The sequence below is a fragment of the Macrotis lagotis genome, chromosome 1 (genome assembly GCF_037893015.1).
Source record: "Macrotis lagotis isolate mMagLag1 chromosome 1, bilby.v1.9.chrom.fasta, whole genome shotgun sequence".
Taxonomy (NCBI): Eukaryota; Metazoa; Chordata; class Mammalia; order Peramelemorphia; family Peramelidae; genus Macrotis; species Macrotis lagotis.
In genome coordinates this window covers 766709646-766735205 of record NC_133658.1, presented here as the reverse complement: position 1 = coordinate 766735205, position 25560 = coordinate 766709646, and the positions used below count along the sequence as shown (strand labels likewise).

At 35.6% G+C, this 25560-nt stretch overlaps 1 protein-coding gene across 5 annotated transcripts in view; it reads right to left on the bottom strand.

Moving 5' to 3' along the window:
* Positions 1 to 25560, bottom strand: part of LOC141508146 (nuclear pore glycoprotein p62-like) — a 100724-nt gene that overhangs the window by 25869 nt on the left and 49295 nt on the right. For 2 of the 5 annotated variants that reach the window (XM_074216495.1, XM_074216496.1), the window contains 3 exons: positions 24043 to 24096; positions 23037 to 23119; positions 17033 to 17107 (listed from right to left, as the gene is read on the bottom strand). The exons of 1 other annotated variant lie outside the window; for it this stretch is intronic. The gene's annotated coding sequence lies outside the window, so the exon portion shown is untranslated. Of the gene's footprint in view, positions 1 to 4122; positions 4361 to 17032; positions 17108 to 23036; positions 23120 to 24042; positions 24097 to 25560 lie in introns of those variants that run through there. 2 more of the 5 variants (XM_074216497.1, XM_074216498.1) reach the window with 2 other exon arrangements.

The window sequence follows — 25560 nt, the reverse complement described above, 5'->3', positions numbered from 1 at the left end:
TTGAAATGGCTATGAACAGTCTATATTCATCATATTGCAACTACAATTAACTGGCCAATCAGCCTGTGTTGACCTTGAATGTTTTGGACCAACTCAAGGTTGGTATTTGGTTCTTCTGGGGCACTTGAGGGAGTAGCTAGGAGGTATACTGAATAGAATGCTGGGCCTTAGAATCAGGAACACCTGAGTTCTAAGCTAGCTTCAGACACTGGGTGATCAGCTCTGCAAGTCACTTAACTTCTGATTTTCTGTTTCCTCATTTTTAAAATGGGTGATAATAATAACACCTACCATAGTGTTGCTGTGAGTCTCAAATGAGACAATAATATAAATAGTGCTTGGCAAAATACTTTAGCCAATGAGAAGAGAGGACTCATTGAAAAAGACCCTGATGTTGGGAAAGATTGAAGGCAAATGGAGAAGGGGACAGCAGAAGATGAGATGGATAGTGTCATGGAAGCAATGAACTGGTACAGACTTCAAGAGATAGTGGGTAGAAGGGTCTGTTATACTACAGTCCATGGATCATGGATCATGAAGAATCAGAAAAATAAGCACTTAGTCAAGGCCTGACACATACTAGATGCTCTCTACATATTTATTTCTTTTTATCTCTCTCTATATTTATTTCTTTTCTTTTCTCTTCTCCTTTTCCTCTTTTTATTTATAATGTGGAATTCACCTGTGATTTCTCTTTTTACTTTTGGTTCCAAATTCTCTCCCTCCCTCTCTCACCCATTGAAAGGTAGAAAATATGATATATTCTGCATGACATATGATTTCTGAATTGGTTTCCCCAAACCACATTCCTTAGCTTGACATTGATCTGTGGTAGTGGAGGATTATTTTGCTATTTTTCATCCCTTTGACTGACTAGATTTTTGCTTCCTCCAATTGAATTTCTACTACTACTACTACTGCTACTACTACTACTACTACTACTACTACTACTACTACTACTACTACTACTACCACCACCAATAATAATAATAATAATGATGATGATAATAATAATCAGTTGACTGACTGTTGTCCATCATAATCAAAGAAGACCATGACATCAAATAAATGATGACACAAATGCACATTATGTTAATTAAAGTAAGGGGGGTGCTATGCAAAGACATCCTTCTCACTGACTCTTCTAGAGTCATCTTAATCAGTGACCTGAGAGTTTAGGAAACAGGACTTCTGGTGTTGGTCTAGATACAGAAGGAGACCTTGGCCTTTTTAGATGTAGGTCTTCCCCATATCCCAAGGTACCACAGTCTTACAATAACGTTGAACTTGGTAACAAAGACTTGGTAGCATTCTGTCAAAGCTCCACAACTGGTAGTTGTACCCCTCTTTGCTAATAGGTACATCCAATGTTTAGCAACAAGTCTTTGTCAGTAGGTATATCTTATGTATGGAATTAGTTCCACTTGTGCTGGGCAACATATCATCAGTACGGTAAAGTTTGCCTAATATGAATCTATTTTATTCAACTTTGCAATCATACTCCCCCTAGAATCAAAGACTTTAGTTTCCCAGAAGCTGCCCAATGGCTCATGGGAATAGCTGCCAGATCACTAATTGGCATCATTTGTGGTCAGAACTATGATGGTATCTGATCATCTTTAAACCTACAACTTTTGTTATTGATTTAATAAACTGAACTCTAGTTCTATTTTGTTGATTTTCTGAACTGAGGCATGATTAAGAGGGACAGGCAGGAGCATTTCTATTGTGCCAAAAGATTGGTGCAAGATAGACTTGTGCAAAGCATTTGCCAAGAATGTTTTCATTTATCAGTTATAAAGGGCCTTCAAGTTTAAAAGGCATTTTACATGATATTACCTCTCTTGACCTCACCAAAATTCTATAATCCCCATTTACAGAAAAGCAAATTGAAGCACAGAGAGATGAAGGACTTGTCCAAAGGCATAAGCTAGTTAATGTCTGATACAGGATTTGAACTCAAGTCTTTTTGACTCCAGATTTGTCCTGCTCTCTCCACCACACCACATAATACTAATTTGAGACCTGTCTGAAGAAAAGTCAAACCAAGTCACTGCAAAATTCACTGATCCTGGAGATTTATGAGAAAATAGGCTCTCTCTAGACCACTTCCTGGAAGTAAATTAGGCAATTCAGTCCAACTCAATTGAATTCAACAATCTATAATAAAGTTTACAGGTATTATTAAATCCTTACTATGTGCCAAAGAATCTCTGGGAATAAAAAGATAAAATCAAAAATAGTCCCTGCCCTCAGGAAGCTTATATTTGACAGGTGGAAACAACACATATATACATATATAAAATGTGTATATATATATATATATATATATATATATATATATACACACACACACATATATACACATACATATATATATATACATACATTTATACACACACACACACACACACACACATACACATATATAAAATCAATAAGGAATAACTTTATTGGGAAGGATAGTACCAACTACTGTGGAAATCAGGAACAATTTCATGTAGTAGATACTAATTAAAATTAACTAAAAATAGAATATGGCTTTCACATGGTAGGTACCTTAGCAGATGGCTTTTACATGATAGGCACTCCATAAGTTATTTGATTATATTGGATTTAATAAAGAACTGTGACAATAGTACAACAAAGGATCACCAGTCAATCTGGGGGTCTTCCCCATGGACCAATCTTATCACCAGGAAGTGACTTGGGCAGGGTTCATAGGAAGATAAAAGTACTGTTTTTTTTAAAAAATGTAAATGTTGATGATGGTTGCTATTTTCCTTGAACTCAAAGGAATCTTATTTCTTCTTTCAAACCTATTTGTGTGTGTATGAATCCAGCCTCTGAGGAACCTCTATTTTCTCTTTTAGGTAAATGTATTCCACTTCTCTAAAGATGGCCCAAATCTGTGGGGAATGAGGGAAATATTTAGTGCAAAAAAAGAAGTAATTTCACAACTGGGTCTGTTGAATGCACCTTCCAAAGGAATTGCTTCCAAAAAGTTGATCAGTGGATTAGACCAGATAAGTAAAACCCAAAAGCAACAATAAACTCAAAGACACTAATTACAAGAATAAGGACTTCATCATCAACAAACACTAAGAAAAACAGAAAGCAGTTTATCAAAAACTAGGTTTAAATTAACGTCTTTCATCATATAGTACAATCAAAACCAAATCAAATGTACCCTAAAATAAAAATAAAGGTCCCATAAAAAAAACAAAGGAGAAAGAAAGGAGGTAGCTGAATAATTATGATTAGGAAAGAAAATTAATTAAGAGATGATCACAGAAAATAATTCAATTACTTAAAATTAACAATCTTTTGCAAGAAATTGGGTTTAAGCGACTTGCCCAAAGTCACACAGTTGGATTTGAATTCAGGTCCTCCTGAATGCTCCTAAAGCTGTCCCAAAATTAACAATCTTTTGCAGGAACAAAATAAATACTTCTAGGAGAAAAAAACGATTATTGGAATAATTTTAACAAAAATATATCTTAAAAAAAGTCTGATATCCAATTTATTGTTTTATTTCAGACTCTTCATAATCCCTTTTGGAGTTTTCTTGGCAAAGACAGTGTGCCATTTTTTTCCTCCATCTCATTTTACAGTTCAGAAACTAAGGCAGGGGCGTCTAGGTGGCCCAGTGGATAGAGTCCTGGAGTCAGGAGGACCTGGGTTCAAATCCGGCCTCAGACACTTAATAATTACCTAGCCGTGTGGCCTTGGGCAAGCCACTTAACCTTGAAAATGCCTTGAAAAATGTAAAAAGAAAAAAAGAACTAAGGCAAAGAGGCGCCCTGCTCACACGGCTAGCAAGTGTCTGCGCTGGGGTCTTCCTCACCCCAAAGCCGGCGGCCACGTGGCTGCCTTGGGGGCGCATGCCCATAAAAGGGTCAATTCAAGCACTAAACGTGCCTATTACACCAGGTGCCGACCGATAACAGTAATAATAATAATGAGAGAAGTTCCCGGTAAAACTGCTTTACAACTGGCAAAGCTGGCCCCGTAGAGCCTCCAGCCCGGGGCGCCAAGATGGCGGCCTGCGGAAGGCACTCCCTCGGGCCCTCCCACACTGGCAGCCCTCGGAGTGGACGCGAAGGCAGGGAAGCGGCTTACCCGCGCGGGCGGCAGGAAGGGTCTGTCTGGCTGCGGTGGGCGGGGAGAGGCCGCGGAGCGGGCCCCGCGTCGGTCGGGCCTGAAGAGCCCCTGCCCCTGGGGCCTGCCGGCGGCCGGACCACGATCCCCAGGCCCTCCAGCCCGGGGGCTCTGTTTCCATAGCAACCCGGCGGCGGGGCCTAGCTCCCGGGGCCGACCGGAGCCCGGATTCCTCCCCCCCACCCTCTCCGCCCGCTAGCGGAAGGATCCCATTTCCATAGCAACGCCCCAGCCAGACCTCTCCTCTCCGGCGGGCCCGCCGCGAGATCCCTCCTCCAGGGCCGGCCCGGGAACCGTTTCCATAGCAACAGCGCCGCCAGGCCCCTCCTCTGGGGCAGGCCGGCAACCAGATTCCCTCCCCGCCCAGGACCCGTCAGCCCGCGGTTTCCATAGCAACCCAGCGGCAGGGCCCCTCCTCTGGGGCGGGCCGGCAACAGGATTCCTTCCGTTTCCCGAGCAACCTTGCGGCAGGCCGGCGGTGCGACCCGACACCCGGGGGAGGCCGGCAGGGAAGCCCCGCCCCCTCCCACGCTGCGGCCCCGCGCCTCCTGCAGGCCTGGGGAACTCCTTTCCTTCCAAGGGCCCTCCGGCTAGTTGCACCATCACTCCTGGGCCATACAAAATTACCGATTTAAAAATTAACCTGCCAACAGCTGCTCAAACGTTTAATTAATTCACCCCCCAAAATGCTCTTAGATTTATTGAATTTAGAGCCCCAGCTACGGTTGCCAGCGTCAGTGATTTCTCATCATTCCTGCCAAATCAATATTTCATAAGGGAATGTGTATTATCAAACTAAAGACGTCGTTTTGGTTGATGAACGAGATGGAGAAACATATTTTGCTCAGAGATCAGTACTGGGAGAAGAGTGCATGGCTCACCCCACGATGATCAGTCCCACAGATCAGCTGCATCCAGCAGGACCAAAAGATCTTCCAAGGAAGGTGGAAGATTTGGGATTTGTCATGTGCCATCAGAATATTTCTCCAATAGACCAGATAAAGGGTACAATAGAAAGAACTCATGTTGGCTTACTTCTGCAATAGCTATTAAGGAAACAGTTGCCAACTTTGTAATCTAGGTGACTTTTTAAAATTCAATTTTCTTAGGTCCTCTACGTACATCATGACAAAATGTCCTTCAGTATACTTTCAGAAATAATAGGCAAGCTGAAAAAAAATAACTTTTTACAAAAGATTACCTATTTGGGGGCAGCTAGGTGGCACAGTGGATAAAGCACCAGCCCTGGAGTCAGGAGTACCTGGGTTCAAATCTGGCCTCAGACACATAGTGATTACCTAGCTGTGTGGCCTGGGGCAAGCCACTTAACCCCGTTTGCCTTGCAAAAAACCAAAAAAAAAAAAAAAGATTCCCTTATAAACGCATTTCATTATAGAAACTTTGGGCATAGTTTTTCTTTCACTTATTTTTAATGTCTCTTTTTAAGAATTATTCTGAAGAGATATTTCTGTAGAATAGGGTAGGAGAGGATAGATGTCTCCTTTGCTGAGCTAGGATCTCCTGCAGAGTAGGAAGCATCTAATGGAGCCAGCCCTTGCCATCAATATAATGATGCAGGGGCTATGAAATGATGCAGGGACTAGCTTCCCATCTCAAATTATTACTTATTTGATGCTCAGGCCTTGAACCTGAGGCACAGTCTTAGTTTGACCAACTTGTCATTAAAGCAAAAACAAAATTGTAAACATTTTATTGTATTTAAAATGACATAAACATATCTATACAGATTAAGTAGGAACTCCAGTGAATTACATTGAGGATGTATTATTGAATTGTAAGTATGACCTAAAACTTATATGAAAACTAGAATTACAATATAAGGGGGAGTGATCTGACACACCAGATAGTTTTTTTTAAATTTATTTTTCTACTTTTTATAGGCAGCTAGATGACACAGAGGATAGAGTGCTGGACTTTAGAGTCAAGATGAACCAAGTTCAAATTTGACCTCAAGTAGCTGTGAAACCCTAAGCAAATCTCTTAATCTCTGTCTCAGTTATCTCAACTGTAAAGTAGAGATCATCCTACCTCCTAATTCCCAGAGTTGTTGTGAAGATCAATCAAGATAATACTTTTAAAGTGCTTAGAATAATGCCCAGATCTTAGTAAGCACTTAATAAATGTTTATTACCTTATTCCCTCTGGTGCAGATTAGACTATATTACCTCTAAGGTCTCATCCAAATCTAAGATTTCTTAGATTCTTTACAGAGCCATGGAAGATAGTTGGTGCTATTGTCTCCTAGTACAAAAATCTTTTCTTTCAGTTATTCCTTTTTTTTGAAGCTGTGCTTTATTCATTCTCTTTTTTCTTTTTAATATCATTATCAATTCCCAATGACCCTCCATCCATAATATCTTCCCTTATTAAAAAAAAGGTACTGTCAACCAAAATAAATCAATACATCTCAAAATGTCAACCTTATTCCTCACTCGCTTTCTATTGTCTCATTGACAATATAGACAGGAAGAATTTTTCAGCCTCATCAAGATCTCTGAAAATCATGATTGGTCACTTCACTGGTAAGGGCTAAGTTCATATGATGCTTTCCTAAATTTCTCTGAATTCTTCATATTTCTTATTTCTTTTGGCTCATAATCCTTTATATTTATTGTAACACAGTTTGTTTAGTCATTCCTCAAATGTTGGGCACCTACTATTCCTCTAGTCCTTTGTTCTAATGATAATTGCTATAAATAATTTTATATGTATTGGAACTTTCCCTCTGCCTTTAACCATCTTGAAAATATGCTCAAAATCAAAGGGTATAACAGGTTAGTGATTTTTTTAACCATATTTTCAAATTATTTTCCATTACAGTGATACCAAATAATAGTTCCATCAATAATACATTACTGTATCTATTATCGAAAGCCCCTCTACCATTCATCATTTTTTTATCTTTGCACTCGGGCAGTTTTTATTCTATTTCAAAGAAACACCGTGAATACAGATAAGGAAATACGATGCATTTTGGGATGAAGAAAATGAAGGTAATGTCAAATTACAAGGAGACAATTACTTGTCTCTGTCCCTTTCCTCTCCCCTCAATTCCTGGGATTGGAGTAATGCTCCAAGTCCTACCAGATCCCCCTTTTAAAATTTAATATCTTATTTTTCACCAATGCACATTAAAAGAATTTATTTGTTTTAGTTTTGAGTTTCGAATTCTATTCATCTCTCCTTTCCACCTACTTCCCTGAGATGATAAGCAATCAAAATATGAGTTGCACATGTGTAGCCATGTAAAACATTTCTGTAGTAGGCATTACCAGAATATTCAAATAAAAGAAAAATAATGAGTGCAAAATAGCATGCTTCAGTCTGTATTCAAACAATATCTGTCCTTTCTCTGGAAATAGATAGTATGTTTCATCATTTGTCCTTTGAGTATATCAAGATAAACTGTATAAACAGAAAATATCTAAGTTATTCACACTACTTCATTGAACAATATTGTTACTCTGTACAATGTTTTCTTGGTCTGCTCATTTCACTATGTTCATGTTTGTCTTTCCAGATTTTTCTGAAATAATCCTGCTTATCATTTCTAAAAGCACAATAATATTCTGTCATAATCATATGCCACAACTTATTTCACCATTCTCTAACTGATGAGCATCCTTTTGATTTCCAGTTCTTAGCCACCATAAAAAAAATTGCTATAAACATTTTTATGCAGGTAGGTTATTGCCCCCTCCCTTTTTTAATTTTTTAGTTTTTTTTTTTTTTTTGCAAGGCAAATGGGGTTAAGTGGCTTGCCCAAGGCCACAGGGCTAGGTAATTGCTAAGTGTCTGAGACTGGATTTGAACCCAGGTACTCCTGACTCCAGGGCTGGTGCTTTATCCACTGCACCACCTAGCCGCCCCTACCCCTTCCCTTTTAAGATATTTTTGGGATTTAGACAAAGTAGTAAAGTATTGTAGGATCAAAGGGTTTGCACAGTTTGTCCTTTGGTCATGGTTTCAAATTGTTCTCTAGAATGACTGGATCAGTTTACAACTCCACCAACAAAGCCTCAGTGTCTCATTTTTCCTAGTAACCTCTTACAAGCATCATTTTCCTTTTTTGGTACATAATCTCATAGGTTTAGGGTGGTACATCTAAATTGTTTTAATTTGCATTTCTCTCATCAGTAGTGATTTAGAGCATTTTTAAATGTGTATAGCTAGCTTTGATTTCTTTGTTTAGAAACTGACTGTTCATAGCCATTAGCCATTTATCAATTTAAAAATGATTTGCATTTTTATAGATTTAACTCAGGTCTCTTTACATTTGAGAAATGAGACCTTTATCAGAGACACTTATTCCAAATTCTTCCCTGCTCCCCTAGTTTTCCTCTTTCCTTCTAATCTTGATTGCATTGATTTTGTTTGGGCAAAAAACTTTAGATTTTATATAATCAAAATTAAACATTTTACATTTTATAATGTTCTCTATATTTTCTTTGGTTCTAAATTCTTCCCTTATTCATAGATTTAACCAATAAACTGTTTCATGCTCTCCTAATTTGCTTATCACATCACCATTGATGGCTAAATCATATAACCATTTTGACTTTATCTTGGCATATGGGGTGAGTTGTTGGTCTTTATCTAATTTTGGCCATGTTAGTTTCCAGTTTTCCTAGTAGTTTTTGTGAAATAGTGAGTTCCAATTCCAGAAACTGAAGACTTTGGGTTTATCAAACAGTAAATTGCTATAGTCATTCACCTCTGTCTTATAAGTCTTATCTATTCTATTGATTTACCATTCATTTATCTAGTACCAGATTGTATAGATAATTTTTTCTTTCTTTCTTTCTTTCTTTCTCTCTCTCTCTCTCTCTCTCTCTCTCTCTCTCTCTCTCTCTCTCTCTTTCTTTCTTTCTTTCTTTCTTTCTTTCTTTCTCTCTTTTTCAGATTTTTCAAGGCAGTGGGGTTAAGTGGCTTGCCCAAGGCCACACAGCTAGGTAATTATTAAGTGTCTGAGGTTGGATTTGAACCCAGGTACTCCTGACACCAAGGCCGGTGCTCTATTCACTGCGCCACCTAGCTCCCCCTAATTATTCCTTTCTAACATAATTTTTAGATCTTCTTTTACATGTTTTCCATTGATTTCCTTGATGTCCTGACCTTTTGTTCTTCCAGGTGAATTGTGTTTTTTTTTTAGCACTGTAAAATAATTTTTGATTGTTTAATAGATTTAATAGATTAGTGTAGGTTTCATTTTATTATATATATATTATATATATATTCTCAAACACATTAAATATATTTTTACTAAACATATATTTTATTGTACATATATGTGTATATGATGTATAGATGTCCTGAGTTTTTCTTAGCAAGTAGACTCCCAAGTATTTTATAATGTTTGCAGTTATTTTAAATGGAATTTTTCTTTTTATCTTTTGCTGCAGGACTTTGTTGGTAATATATAAAGATGTTGATGATTTATTTGCATTTATTTTATATTCTGCAACTTTGCTAAGGTTGTTAATTATTTTAAGTAGTATATTAGTTCATTGTCTAGGATTCTTTAAAGATAATATCATATCATCAGCAATGAGTGATAGCTTTATTTCCTCATTGCCTCTTTTAATTTCTCCTAATTTCTTTTTCTTCTCTTATTGCTTTAGCTAACATTTCTAGAACAATATTGAATAATAGTTCATAATGCGTATCCTTACTTCATGACTGAACTTATTAGAAAAACTGTTAGCTTATCTCCATTAAAGATAATGCTTTTTTGATGGTTTTAGATAAATATTGCCTGTCAATTTAAGGAAGACTTCCTTTATTCCTATGTTCTCTGATGTTTTTAATAGGAATGAGTATTGTCAAAGGCTTTTATCTGCATCTATTGACATAAGTGTATGATTTTTGTTGCCTTTGTTTTTGTTTCGTTTTGGTTTTTTTAGATTTTTCAAGGCAATGGGGTTAAGGGGCTTGCCCAAGGCCACACAGCTAGGTAATTATTAAGTGTCTGAGGCCAGATTTGAACCCAGGTACTACTGACTCCAAGGCCAGTGCTCTATCCACTGTGTCACCTAGCTGCCTCTGTTGCCTTTGTTTTTGATATCGTCAATTATGTTGATAGTTTTCCTAATATTGGACTAGCTCTGAATTCTTGGTATAATCCTTATCTGGTCATACTGTAAAAACCCTTGTAATATATTGTTATAATCTCTTTCCTAGCAGCTTGTTTAATTTTTTACGTCAATATACCTTAGAGAAATTGATCGATAATTTTCTTGTATTTTGACTCTTTCTGTTTAAGTATCAGCATCATATTTGTATCATAAAAGGAATTTGGTAGCACTCCATCACCCATTTTTTCCAACTAATTTACATAGCATTTTGATTAGTTGTTCTTTAAATACTTGGTAGAATTTGTTTGTGAATCCACCTGGTCCTGGAAATTTTTCCTTAAGAAATTCACTGATGCCTTGTTCAATTTCTTTTTCTGAGATTGGGTTATTTAAGTATTTTATTTCTTCTATTAATCTGAGGAATTTATGTTTTTGTTCATTCATTTCATTTAGATTGTTGAATTTATTGGCATTTAATTTGGCAGAATAGCTCCTAATAAGTATCTTAATTCCCTCTTCTTTGGTGGTGAATTTCTCTCTTTCATTTTTGATACTAGTAATTTGGTTTTGATTTTTTTTTAAAATCAAATTATCCAATGATTTTCTCTATTTTATTTTTTCATAAAAGCAGTTTCTAATTTTATTTATTAGTTCAATGGTTTTCTTACTTTCAATCTTATTCATCTCTCCTTTGATTTTTCAGGTTTTCCAATTTGGTGTTTAATTGAGGATTTTTAATTTGTGGTTTTTTTAACTGTTTTTTTAGTTGGATGCTTAATTCAATGATGTGCTCTGTCTCTATTGATGTAAGTAATTAGAAATATAAAGTTTCCCCTAAGTACTACTTTGGTTGCATTCCATAAATTTTGGAATGTTGCCTTATTGTTGTCATTTTCTTTAATGAAATTGTCAATTGTGCCTATTATTTTTCTTTGACCTGCTTGTTTTTTAGGATTAGATTATTTAATTTGCAATTAATTTTTAATCTATCTTTCCATTGCCTATTACTGAATTTTTATTACAATACAATCCAAAAATATGCATTTATAATTTGTTTTTTTTACATTTGGTTATGAAGTTTTTATGTCCTATTCAGTTTTCTCCAGAGATCTATCACATCTAACTTTTCCAGAATTTTATTCACTTCCTTAACTTCTTTCTTTGGTTGGATTATCTAGTCCTGAGAGGGAGAAGTTGAGGTCCCCCACTGAGAATAGCTTTATTCTCTAGTTTCTTCTATAACTCATTTGACTTCTTCAAATATTTAGATGCTATACCAGTTAGTGTATTTAGTATTTGTATTACTTCATTGTCAACAAAATATAGTTTTCTTCCTTTTTAAATTAAAAGTATATTTGCTTTTGCTTTGAGATCATGATGCTTTCTTTACTTCAGCTGAAACATATTAGATTCTGCTCCAGCTCCTTGACTTTACTCTGTGAGTTTCTCTGCTGAATTTTTCTCCTGCTATTTTCCTTGTTAATCCTTTTGTCTCTCTTACCATCACCTTTTCCTTCCTCATAAGTGTTTTATTTCTGATCACCACCCCCCAATATACCCTCCCTTTTATCAATCCCTTCCCCCCCCCTCCATTATGCTCATTCCATTTTAACTTCCAAATAGTGTATAATTTCTGTGGTGAATTTTGAGCCAATTCTAATGAGAGTAAGTTTTAAGCTTTGCCTATCCCCCATCTCTCCATTATTATCTCACCATTATTGGTGCCTCTTTTTTTGTGGGGTAATTTACTTTATTCTATCTCTCTCCCTCCCTCTTCTTCTTCCATTGCAATCTTCTTTCTCACTTTTTTATATTATTTTTGGAGTATCATCACATCAAAGTGATCTTATATCTCTATGTATACTCCTAATTGTCCTTAAGGTAATAAGTTCTTAAGAGTTACAAATATTATCTTGCCATAAAGAAATATAAATAATTTAACATTCTTGAATTTCTTATGTTTTCTTTCTTGTTTCTTTTTATCTTTTTATATTTCACTTCAGTCTTGTATTTGGAGGTCAAATTTTTTATTCAGTTTTGATCTTTTGGTTAGAATGTTAAAAATCCTCTATTTCATTCTTCTCCCCCCAGCACCCCAAAAAGATTATATTCACTTTTGCTAAGTAGGTTCTTCTTAGTTGTAATTGTAACTCCTTTGCTTTTTGGTATATCATAATCCTAACCTTTTGTTTTTTAATGTTGAAGCTGCCTCGTCCTATGTAACTCTAATAGTAGCTCCATGACATTTTAATTATTTCATTTTGGTTGTTTGCATTATTTTCCCTTTGCTCTGGATTTTGATTACTATTTAGGTAGTTTTCATTTGGGGTCCTCTTTCAGATTGTGATTGGTGAATTCTTTGTATTTCTATTTTTACCCTCTTGTTCTAATATATTAGGGCGGTTTTCCTTGATGATTTTTTTTTTTAGGTTGGGGTTTTTTTTGTTTTTTTTTTTGCAAGGCAATGGGGTTAAGTAGCTTGCCCAAGGCCACACAGCTAGGTAATTATTAGATGTCTGAGGCCGGATTTGAACTCAGGTACTCCTGACTCCAGGGCTGATACTTTATCCACTGTGCCACCTAGCCACCCCTCATTGATAATTTCTTGAAAGATGTTATCCAGATTTTTTTTAATAGTCCAGTAAATCTTAAATTATCTCTTCTGGATCTGTTTTCTGTGTAACAGTTGGTTTTCTCATGAGAAATTTCACATTTTCTTCTACTTTTTTACCTTTTTGATTTTGTTTTATCTTGCTGACTCATAGAAGCATTAGCTTCTACTTACTCAATTCTCTCTTTTAAGCTTTCAAAAGTGTATTTTAATCCAAAAGTATTAAGCATTAGTGTATCTAAGTTATTTACAACAATATTTACACTCACAACTACTTCTTGTGGAAGACTAAGAGTACTAAGAACAATGAATTATAAGACTCAGTTATAATCAATCATACCAGACACAAGCCCAAGTATATGCAGGAAAGGGATGAAAGACAGATGACTATTAAAATTTTTATATTTTAAAACCAGGGGGATGAAACATCATTCATGGCTTTTGCCTGACAAGTAAGTGGCTTCAATCAGAGCAGAGGAAAAGCACCTGTTGTAGGTGGGCTTATGCAGGCTTTGCATCCTGAGGCAGAGCTTATTCTTCTCCAACACATCCATCTTAATGCATCCATGAGAAACGTTTCTAAGATCCTTTTATAAAGGATTTGAATGTGGCCAAATGGCACACTGATAACTTTTAGTCTGATCTGGTTATGAGAAACAGCTTTGAACCAACTGAAAAAGTTGGGAATTTGGTCATCCTTTAAAAATGTTTATCAGTGGAAGAAGCTCTCATCAACAACTAACCAACTTTACCACTCCTATGGCATTTTAAAGACTATCCAGGGTTTCCTGGCATCAGCTCCAACTTTGGCTAGAAGTTTTTATAAAACCATCTGTGATCAAAGACAATTCTAAAGGTTTTGTGATGGAAAATTCCTTCCACATCAAGAGACAGAATTATAGTCTAACACAAGCCAAAACTTTCTATTTTCAATTTTTAAAATTTGTTTTATGCTTTATGGATTTTCCCTTCTCATGTTTTTTCCCTTTTGTTCTGATTCTTCTTTTGCAACATGACTAATACAGAAACATATTTAACACAGTTGTACATGTATAACCTGTATCAGATTTTTCTCTGACAAGGGGCAGCGAATAGGAGAGAGAAAAATTGGAAATCAAAAACCTTACAGAAAAATGAATATTAAATTCCAACAATGTTTCAGCCATTGTTCTAGATCTCTAGATACAAAAAACATCCAACAATTCCATTCTTAAGGAGTTTACATTCCAATGATAGAGGCAATTTATGCCCATATAAGTAACAGAACAAATGATGATAGTGACATTTGTCCTTTGTTCTCAAAGAGGACCATGACATCAGGAAGATGATGCCAAACCAAGCACATGAATCAGATTTTAGTGAGGGGGTGCTATGCTAGGTCACCAGACTCACGTTCTCTTCCAGAGGCATCTGAGTACAGTGTCCAGATATGGAGCAGAATGATTGGAGATGGGGGACAGCTAGGTGGCACAGTGGATAGAGCACCAGCCCTGGAGTCAGGAGTACCTGAGTTCAAATCCGGCCTCAGAAGCTTAATAATTACCTAGCTGTGTGGCCTTGGGCAAGCTACTTAACCCCATTTGCTTTGCAAAAACTAAAAAAACAAACAAACAAAAAAGAATGATTGGAGATGACCTGGCCCTGGATGTGAAGCAATCAGGGTTAATTGACTTGCCCAAGGTCACTCAATTAGTCAGTGTCAAGTGTCTAAGGTCAGATTTGAACTGAGGTCCTCCTGACTCCAAGACTGCCACTCCATCCATTGCATCAGCTATCTGCCCAAACAGAACAAAATTATATAAGATAAATACAAAATAAATACAAGGTAGGAAGGGAAGGCAGTAACAGTTGGGGGCGAGGAGGGAGGGATCAGGAAAAGCTTCATGTTGTGGATGGTGGTGCTTTTGCATTCTTGAAAGGAATGAAAGGTATAGTAGGAATAATATTTACCCTGCAAGCTGGGCTCATTTTCTCCTAAAACATATTGAAATTTTCTTTGAGAGTTAATTTTCACAGGGGACTAAGACTGAGCTGCTGGAATAGTTTCCTAGTAGTCTAAAGCAAGCTCAGGAAAGGGGGTGGGGATCATTTATTTAACATCTATAAAGTGCTGTACAAAGTGCTGTATAAATATCATCTCACTTGATTCTCACAACTACCCTAGGAAGAAAATGACATTATCATTCGCTTTTACAGTCAAAGAAACTGGTCAATCAAAAGTTAAGTGACCTGATCAGGGCTACACAGCTAATGAGGTTGGTTTTGAACTCAGGTTTCCCTGACTCCAAGCCCATCACTATCCCAGGGTTTCTACCTAGTTCCTAGACTTGGAGAAGATGGAGATTTGTGTGAGAGGAACAGAGGGAAGGTCAGTTTAACTGGACTACTTAGTGCAGAAAATAATGTGTAATTAATATGTAAAGATAAGTTTAGGACAAATTGTAAAGGATTTCAAAAGCCAAAAAGAGAAGTTAATATTTTATCTTAGAGGCAATATGGAGTCAAGGAAGTCTGCTGAAAAGGAGAACAGCACAGTTGACGCTGCTCTTAAGAAAATAATTTTGGAAGCTTGTTGGGGATTATTCTGATCTTTCAATAACATCTTGTTTTCCCTGACATGAATACTCTCTTCACCACTGTAGATCACAATCTTTCTGTACCTTCTCAACCTGTGTGGTTTTCTGTGTGTGTGTGTGTATATATATATGTGTGTGTGTGTATGTGTGTGTGTGTGTGTATTGCATGTATATCTATCTATATATATGTGTGTGTGTATTTATGTAAATGTAGATATGGGCAATAGTAGATCATAATTTCATCTATTGTTGTGGTTTAGTTGTCTTCAGTTATGTGTGATTTTTCATGACCCCTTTTGGGGTTCTAGCTTATTTTCTAGATGAGGAAACAGGGGCAAACAAGATTAAGTGATGTGCCCAGGGTCACACAGCTATAAGTGTCTGATTTAATCCTAACTTGAGGCAATATATCCATTGAGTCACCTAGCTGCCTCCCTTCCTCTGTATAGAAAACTCCTAATAAAGAAATGTCCATCACCAATTCAAATTGGCACCTTCCCTGCACTTGAGAATCTTAGAGAGTTGGCAACATCCCTGAGTCTAAATGATTTGCCCATGGTCACCTGGGCCCTGACTCGAACCTGGCTCTAAAGCCAGATCTTTCACCAATATGCCTCACTACCTCTTGATCCAAGGGATGTTAGTAAGAAAAGGAATTCTTCTTTAAGCAAAATTACTATTTGATCGTATTCTGTACTGGGTAGCAACTAGAGAAAAAGTCATTTAGATAATTGTGATCTAAAAACACTTGGTAAATGCAACTGAGAAAAGCTAATAGCAGCCAACCTTGGCTGTAGTCAGAGCTAGTTGAGATGAAGGCCACTGCTAGGACCAAATACAGTTTCCCAAGTATTGAAGGGATGGGTATAGGCCATGAGAAGTCTGATGACTGGACTGATCATTTAAAAGTTTCTGTGATTCCTTATTTGTAAGGAATCAACTCTACAATCACAGATTTCAATGAAGTTCCTCGATCTTGTTAATTCCTCTGAACTCTACTTCTACTTATAATCCATATAGGCCATTTACAAAATACTCCAAATGCATTTTAGAAACATAGGATTCAGACCAGAAAGGCATTTTGGAAACCATCTAGTTAAAGTCAAACTCAAATATAAATAAGACCACCAATCCATACAGAGGTTTCCTCAGGGTGACATATTAACTTAGTTCTTAAAAATTATTATCAATTATGTTTTTGGGTTTTTTTCATTTAGTAAATTATTTCCCAATCACATTTTAATCTAATCTGGTAACACTAAGGAGAGTTGTGGATAGGTCATGTTTGACACTTATGATCTAGTCTTATCTCTTCATTTTTATAAAAGACAAATTGATATCTAGAAAGATGCAATGACTTTCTCAGAGTTATAAAGGAAATAAGTGGGAGAGATGAGATGCAAACTGAAAATCAAACTGAAATCTGGATTTGAAATCCAAATATTTTTCAACTATATCACACTAAACTGCATCACACTTAGATCTTCCCATCATTTAAAATTAAATATCTCTATCCAAGATATTGAACTGTGAAATCCCCTTCTCTGACATGAGATTAATGTTATTATCCACAAACCATTCCTACTCACCATGGTCTGAAGATATTCTGGGTTCATTTACCATCTGCTGTGCTTTTTCTTTAAAGATTGCTCTGTTTATTCAACCTAAGGGGAGAAGACGAGAAAAAGAGGATAGGTGTTGCCCAGAGTAAAGTTATGATTTCAGTAAATTTATTTTATTTAAAATTGAAATTTCTTTATGTACTCCTGTTGGTATTCTTTTGTTTGTCTCATAGTCTTCCCAATTGTATCCATATGCTGACCACTATTTCCTAGGGCCCCCAGTGTGAGGTTCTAAGAAGTCAACTTTCTCCAGTTACCCCCATGTTTCAAAATTTACCTGATTTTTCGTCTTCCTATCAAATCTTATTTCTCATGCCATTCTTTCAAAATGTAGTTAAAGATAAACTAATTCATATTAAAGTATTACTAAATGATGATACTTTACTATGTTATTCCTCTAAAATAAATAATATATGTAATTTATCAGAAAGAGGCCTCTAATTCCTATACTCAGAGGAATAAAAGTATTGAAAATATTTCAGATATCTGTAGCAAACTACTAATTAAATACAAACACACATGCACACACACACACACAGAATGTGTGTGTATATATGTTTGTATATTTGTGTATGTGTGTTTATATGTATATATACACATACTTTCCACACATGTATACATGCATGGGTATGGAGTAATACATGTACAATCAACAACACATTGTAGACACAATATAAATATGCCTACCTATGTGTGTGTGTGTGTGTATATATATACATATACACATGTATTTGTATGTGAAGTATGTCTTTCAGTGTCCCTCAAATCTTAACATGTAAGTAAATGTCATTTTTGTATACGCTTAACACTTAGTGAAACAAGTTTCCTTTATGCTCTAATAAATTCTCAGATATTTTGCAATGAGATTTTCTTTCACTTTAACTATAATGTCAGTGAAGTCCTTATAATTAAGTCACTTAATTTGGTAATTTGGTTTGATTCTTTGTTTTGAAAATCAAATTAGCTAATAGTTCATCTATTTAATTTAATCTTTTTAAAATAAAACAGTTCTTAATTTATCAACTTAATAGAATTTTGTTTTCAATTTTTTGTCTCTTTTATATTTAAATTTTCTACTCTTGCTTTTAGAGAATCATTAATGGGTTGATTTTCTAGGTTTTTTGATCATATTATTATCAGTTCCTATTAATATAATTATTTATTGTATTCATGAATCATTCTTTGGACAACTCATTCTTTGTTTGGTTTATTTTTTTTTAGATTTTTGCAAGGCAAATGGGGTTAAGCGGCTTGCCCAAGGCCACACAGCTAGGTAATTACTAAGTGTCTGAGACTGGATTTGAACCCAGGTACTCCTGACTCCAGGGCCAGTGCTTTATTCACTGCGCCACCTTAGCTGCCCCAGGGCAACTCATTCTTTAGGACAGAATTATTCAGTTTCTTTAAATCGGTTGCCTTTACATATTTCCTTATTAATTATACATAGTTTAAATAATTATTGTATGTAAAGGATATATTTAATATTTTTACTCTTATGAATTCATGAGTTATATACTCTAAATTGTGGTCAATTTTTGTACAGTTGTTGTTGATTCTGAAAATAGGTATAATTCTTTAGATTCCATGAAATTATTGCCAAAATTCTATTTTTTCTAGCTTTTTTTTAGACATTCTGTTCAGTTTAATTTTTTTATTTATCCTTCTATAATATTTATCTAATTCTGAGAGAAATATATTGAATCTATCTAGAATGATACTTCTTTTGATCCAGTTAACTTTTCCATTTAGTAATTAGATGCTGAGTCATTCAGTATATAAACATATATATGTATATATATTTACACACACATAATATAAGATTAACACTATGAAAACCAGATGTATCAATTGACAGAAAAATTTATTATGATTTTACTTTAAGAAAACATTTTTCATTTTGGATTTATTTTCTGTCATCTTTCAATTGATTCAGCTTGATACTTCAAGATATTATTACAATTCAATCTTGCTATAGAATTTCCCTCCTTATCTCTCTTGACTATAATTATTTTTGCTATTTCCTTGTCTGAAATAGCAGTTAGTTACCACTGCTCCTTTTTTGGTCCAACTAAGTTTTCATAAATTTTACTCTAAGCTCTCATTTTGTTTGTATCAGTTTTTATGTTTTAATTGTTTATCTCACATGCAACAAATTTGAAGCCCTCATTTTCTAATCTGTTTTGTCACCTTCCTCCATTTTGTCAACCATTTCATCCTACTCACATTCAGGTTTATGATTATGATTTTCTCTCCATTGAAGTATGTTAAAATAACACTTTTTTTCTAAAAAAAATCAGTGTGCAATTTTTATTGCTTAGAACAATCAAACTTCAATCTTTTCCCTTCTTTCTCCCCTCCTAACTCAATCCAAATCACTGATAATGAGAGACAATTATCTCTTCTACTGCTTTCAGACTGTAAGGGATGAATCAATAGCTAGTCATTTTGAAAACAAAAATCATACTAAAGTTTTTCAAGTTACTTTTGTGTTTTGTTTTATGTCACTGCAATATCAGGAAAGAAATTTTAAAAAATAGAGGAAATAGGAGAAAGAAGTTCATAAGAGAATAGAGAGAAATTTTGTTACTACTGTGTTCAATGTGAAAGTTTATATAACAAAAATTCTTAGAATTTTTATATTTGTTGATTTTTGTTCAGTTCATAAATAACAAAAACCCAACTAATTAACAGATCAAGAAATACTCTGTCAGATCTAAGGAAAGGGGAGAAATTTAAGACCAAAGAAGAACTAGAGTATGTTATAAATTGCAAAATGGATGACTTTGACTAAATTAAATTAAAAAGTTTTTGCACTAATAAAGCCTATGTTGCCAAAATTGGAAAAACAAACCCCAGAAAGCTGGGAAACAGTTGTCACATCTAGGGGTTCTAATAAAGGTCTCATTTCTAAAATATACAGAGAATTGAATCAAATTTATAAGGTTAAAAGTCATTCCCCAATTTGGTCAAAGGATGTGAACAGGCAGTTTTCTATCAGATTGCTAAGCAGACAAAACAGGGAAATGATTAATGTTGGAGAGGTTATGGGAGGATTTTGACATTAATGTGTTGTTTATGAAGTTGTGAACTAAATCAAACCATTCTGGAGAGCATTATGGAACTATGCCCAAAGAGCAATAAAACAGTTCAGACCCTTTGACCCAACAATAACAATATTAGGCCTATATTCAGAAGAAATCATAAAAAAATGGAAAAAGTCCCCCCCTATATTTCAAAATATTCATAGCTCTTTCTTTAGTAGCAAAGAATTGGAAATTGAGGGGATGCCCATCAATTGAGGAATGACTGAACAAGTTATGGTATTTGAATATTATGGAGTACTATTGTTCTATAAGAAACCATGAATGATCAAATTCTAGAGAAGCTTGGAAAGAATTACAGGAACTGATGCTGAGTGAAGGTTGCAGAACCAAGAGAATATAGTTTACACTAACAATAACATTGTGAATTGATCAACTTTGATAAATACAGCTCTTATCATCAGTTCAGAGAGCTAGGACAATCCTGGGAGACCTATTATGGACAATGCCATTCACAAGCAGACAAAGAAAACAAAACAAAACAAACAAAAAAGCTACAGAATCTGAATGGAGTTTGTTTACATTTTAAAAATTCTCTTATGTTTTTTCCTTCCTATTTAATGATTTTCTTTCTTTTCCCTTAGTCCTAATTCCTCATACAGAAAATGATTAATATGTAAACATTTAAACATAAATGTACATGTACAATGTTCATTAGACTATTCACCACTGAGGGGAGGTGAATGGGAAGGGAGGATGGAAGAAAATTGTATTACTTATAAATATGCATGTTGATAAATGTTGAAAAACTTTTATAACATATAATTGGAAAAATAAAATATCAATAACATAGAATAAATAAATACATAAATAACAAAAACTAGAAGAAAAAGTAAATAAATCATCAAAGTGAGCAAGGATCAGAGAAATGGGTATAAAGATTGGGCCGGTAGCAGAATGTAAAAAAAAGAAGGAAGAACACATGAGAGGCAGATGAAATAATAGTAGCAGATACTCAGCTAGAACAAGAGAGGAGAAATTTGAACTGTTATAATACCTCCTTACTGTGTATACTATTTTTAATCCCAGTTTTAGTCCCCAAGGTTGAAGGCAGCAGATAGCTCAAGGGAGCAGAAAGGGCAGCAACTTTGTCACTTTTTACCTTAAACTTTGGGGTTAAATTGGCAAAAGGCTAGAAACAGAGGAAGGATTTAGAACTGAAAGATGAAGGTGATGTCTCGATTGTTTCTATTGGGGTCCTTATTCCTAGAAACTCAGCCAAGTCCTGCTTGGGTGAGTTCAGGCCCCTGCCTGGGGCTCTGTGCCTGGAAACAGTTTTGACAAAAATAGGCAGTGGAACTGTAAGGAGATGGCAGGTTCCCAGACACCAGCTGCCATAGCTCACATGCCCCCCAGATGGGGCGAAAGATGCAGCAGAACTTGGCAAATGGATACTGGAACAGGCAGCAAAGCAGATTGGGTTTGCTGTGTGTGCATGTCCATCATTTCAAGATTCTTCTTCAAAGGACCCTTTAGATATGTTGTATCCAACTCAAATAGAAATGGAGGCCACTGATTCATAGATAAGGATCCTTAAGGTTTGCATATTGACTTAGTTTTAAAATGTAATATCTAGTTTTATTGATTTTGCTAAATTTTTTTCAATTACATTTTAATATGGTTACTGTCACAGTCAGGAATATTAGGACCATATGTTTGACATCTTGGTTTTTAAACTTTGTGCCCTAATCAGTAGAAAGCAATTTAAAAAAAAAATCACAGAATCATTGAATCCTAGTATCTCAAAATAGGAAGGAACTTCATGACCCATATCCAATCAGTCGACAGGTCTTTTTGTCTCTATCTTCAGAATATCTCTCACATCTTGTCTTCACTCACATGGCTGACATTCTATTTCAGACCTTGATTATCCCTCACCTAGACCAGTGATCTCAAAAGTGGGAGCCTCAGTTCCCTGGGATGGCCATGACACCCCCAAAACCAACTGTACACATCTGCAATGGAGAAGACATCTATGTGGTATAGTCCATGTAGAAAAGCCATGTATGTATATATATATATATATATATATATATATATATATATATATATATATATATACAACTAATGAGATGATAGGAAAATAAGTCACATTTGACCTTCCATAAATAGTCAAATATGGGACCAGGCTTCAAATATAATTATATATAAATTCTTGTTGAGCTGAATTAAATTGTTTACATAGTCTAAATAGGGAAAAGTATATCAGGATATATAATCTCTCTCATCCTTGGTCCTGGGATTCCATTAATGTAGCTTAAAATCTCACTAGTATTTTTGGTTGACCTATAATAAACCCCAAAATGAATTTATAAGTTTGATAAAACCTTCAGTCCTTTACACATAGACTATCCCATCAAGTCTTGCATGTTCTGTACTATGCTTTTTGAATCTGAATAAAGGACTTTATATTTTATTCCTATGAAATTTCATCTAACTAGTTGCTGGAGATGGATTGAGCCAGATTTGACCCTTGGTTATAATTTGCTAACACCCTCCACACACTCTTGCTCCAACCAACTAAAATAATTCCCAGATTCTACCATCCAACATGTCAGCTATCCTTCTCAGCTTCAAGTCACCTAAAATGTGATAAGACTGTCTCCTAAAATGTCAACCAGGTCGTTTGCCAAATAAACTAGGTCAAAGAAAGAGCCCTATTGGATTCCACTACAGCCTTCCTCCAGGATGACATCAGCTTATTTGTCTCTGAATACAGTCATTCAACCAGATCTGAGTTCATCTAACTACTATAATCTAACCCACATCCTAGAATCATAGATAGAGGTAAGGAACGTCTGGGGTCACCTAGACTAACCCCTCATTTTATAGATAAAGAAAGTGAGATAAAAGAAGGTTAAATACCTTACCTTGTCCACCAGGATATCAAGAGAGATGCTGTCAAATTCCTTCCTGAAAATCTCAGTATACTATCGCTTCTAGATCTGGTAACCTTGGCAACAAAAAGGAAATGAAGATAGTCTGACATGACTATTTCATGGTGAACTCCTGCCTTTCTAAGTACTGAAAAAGCTTCTCTGCTAAAATGGGTTCTATATTGTTGTCAGAAACAAAAATAAAAAATTCTGGTCTACTGTTTGAATAATATATCTTCAAAGAATTGGAATGAGGAATACATTGGAGCAACCTTACAGCAATGATATCCCTAAAATGTTAAAAGACTTGGAGGAAGACCCCTATCCCTAGCACATTGGCCAAATCCTCCAGAAGCATTTGTAAGAGGACATGGACAAGAGTCAAATCAGAAGTCAAGCATGGACAGTTTACAATTTGTGGCATTGGAGGGAATGCCCTTATCCAGTGAATTCACAAATCTGGTGAAATAAGTAATTAAGTGGAGTACCATTCAAAGCATGCTGCACTTGAAGTCAGGAAATCTGGGTTCAAATGCTGCCTCAATCAGGAATTCCTCACCATGGGAAAGTCCCATAACCTCTCCATTGTTCATTATTTCACATCTACGAAATGGGAATGATAAAACTTACACTACCAAATTAACAAGCTGTTTTATAAGGAAAGCCATTCACAATATGAATGTAAGTTATTATTACATCCCATTCATGAGCTGTGTCCTGACAAGTCTTGGCAATACCAAAAATGACAAGTTTACCTTTTACTTCTATCTAGTTCACTCAATTTAGCACACTTCCTTATGCTATTTGTATTATAGATGCACCTTAAAAATTCTATTTTAAAAACTGACAATATTAGGAAATAATATATTTTCCCTGCTTAAAAGCCTTCCAGAAATTGTTAGAACAAAAGCTAAGGCTTTCTTTTTTTTTAGAGAAATGGATTAAAGGTGACAGCAAAATTTAACTCTTATCTAGATAAGATCATTATTTCTCCACTCACCTGAAATGATTAGTAGTACCCTGATCTATATCTTGCCACTGGTCCCAGCTAACCCTGGAAAAGAGAGTGAGGGTGGTGACTTTGCCCTGCCATACCTCACTTAAATCCACTTCACTTGCAAGTCATGACATCACCTTCCCAAGGTCATGGTCCTATTCCAGAACAAAGGACAAACAGCAAAATAGCTCATCTGAAAAAAAGCACCTTCTTCTTTTACTCAGAAGAGACTCCAGTATTGTTTATACTGACAAAATGTAATGAAGTCTTTCAATCCTCAAGAGGGAAGTAGTCAAGGAAGGAAGTGATTTTTCTGGAATGATCATTCAAATCTCAACTTTTACACATCATGATCATTTCCTTGTTTAAGATTCTTACATGTAACATCAAATAAATGTAAATAAATTTTACCTTATAAATATAAATTGGGGTAGAGAGAATGGGTTGAAGAATATAGAGGAACTCTACCAGTTTAGACTCTCTCTCTCTCTCTCTCTCTCTCTCTCTCTCTCACTCACACACAGTCTCTCAATCTCTCATTCTTTCTCCCAATCTCTTGTTCTTTCTCCCTCCCCCTTCCTTCCCTCCTCTTTCTTTCCTCCCTCTAACAGCTAGAAATATCTTAAATGTAAAATAATGAACAATCAAATAAAATTGTTTCTGTAGACATGCCTAAATATAGAGAAAATATTAATATTTTTCAAGTGTTTTTCAGCAGTCACCTAAGGTCATGAGTTGTATTATGACCCCCCCCATCTTATTTACTACTTCTGTGAACCACAGCCTTTTCTTCCCATGTCATATCTGCTGCCTGTACAACATTAGTCTTAGCCCAAAAATATAGGTGGTCTTCTCTCTCCCCATTAATTTTTACCTGAAACTCCTTTGGATCAAATTTGCAAATTTCCAGACAATTATATTCTTCCCAGCCCTCATTACATGTCCCCTCTCCCTTTCCTAGTCAAGGGACCATCATTCTTGTATCACAAACCCTCGTCTAAAAATCCACACACTCACCTAGTTCATCATGACATATTCTTATTGCATAAGATGTCTTAAGAAGCATACAGGATATTAAACCCAGTAGCAGCAATACAACTGCATTTCTGTCATAACTCTTAAATTGCATATGGGAAGCAAGGGTTGGCAGGGCAAGGATGATGTAGGTTCTTAATCTTTTTTTTGTCACAGACCTTTTTGGCAGTGACATCTATGCTCCTCTTATCAGAATGTCTTTAAATACATAAAAAAGTTGGATTATAAAGAAAACAATTATATTTAAAAAATCAGTTATTTAGTTATCAAAAACTTATTCACAGTCCCCCTAAAATTTATGTATGGGCTCCTCCATCTATCTGTGCACTTCTTGTTAAGAACCTCTTGATGTACGGGATAAAAATAGGTCTCAAGCACGCTTGGCTCCTTACCCATTTTTTTCCCCAGCATCCAACTCATCCTTTTCTTCCATGTCTTTGCCACCTCCTGCTTTGAAATGGAGGAATCAAATTTTCTTTCTTTGGA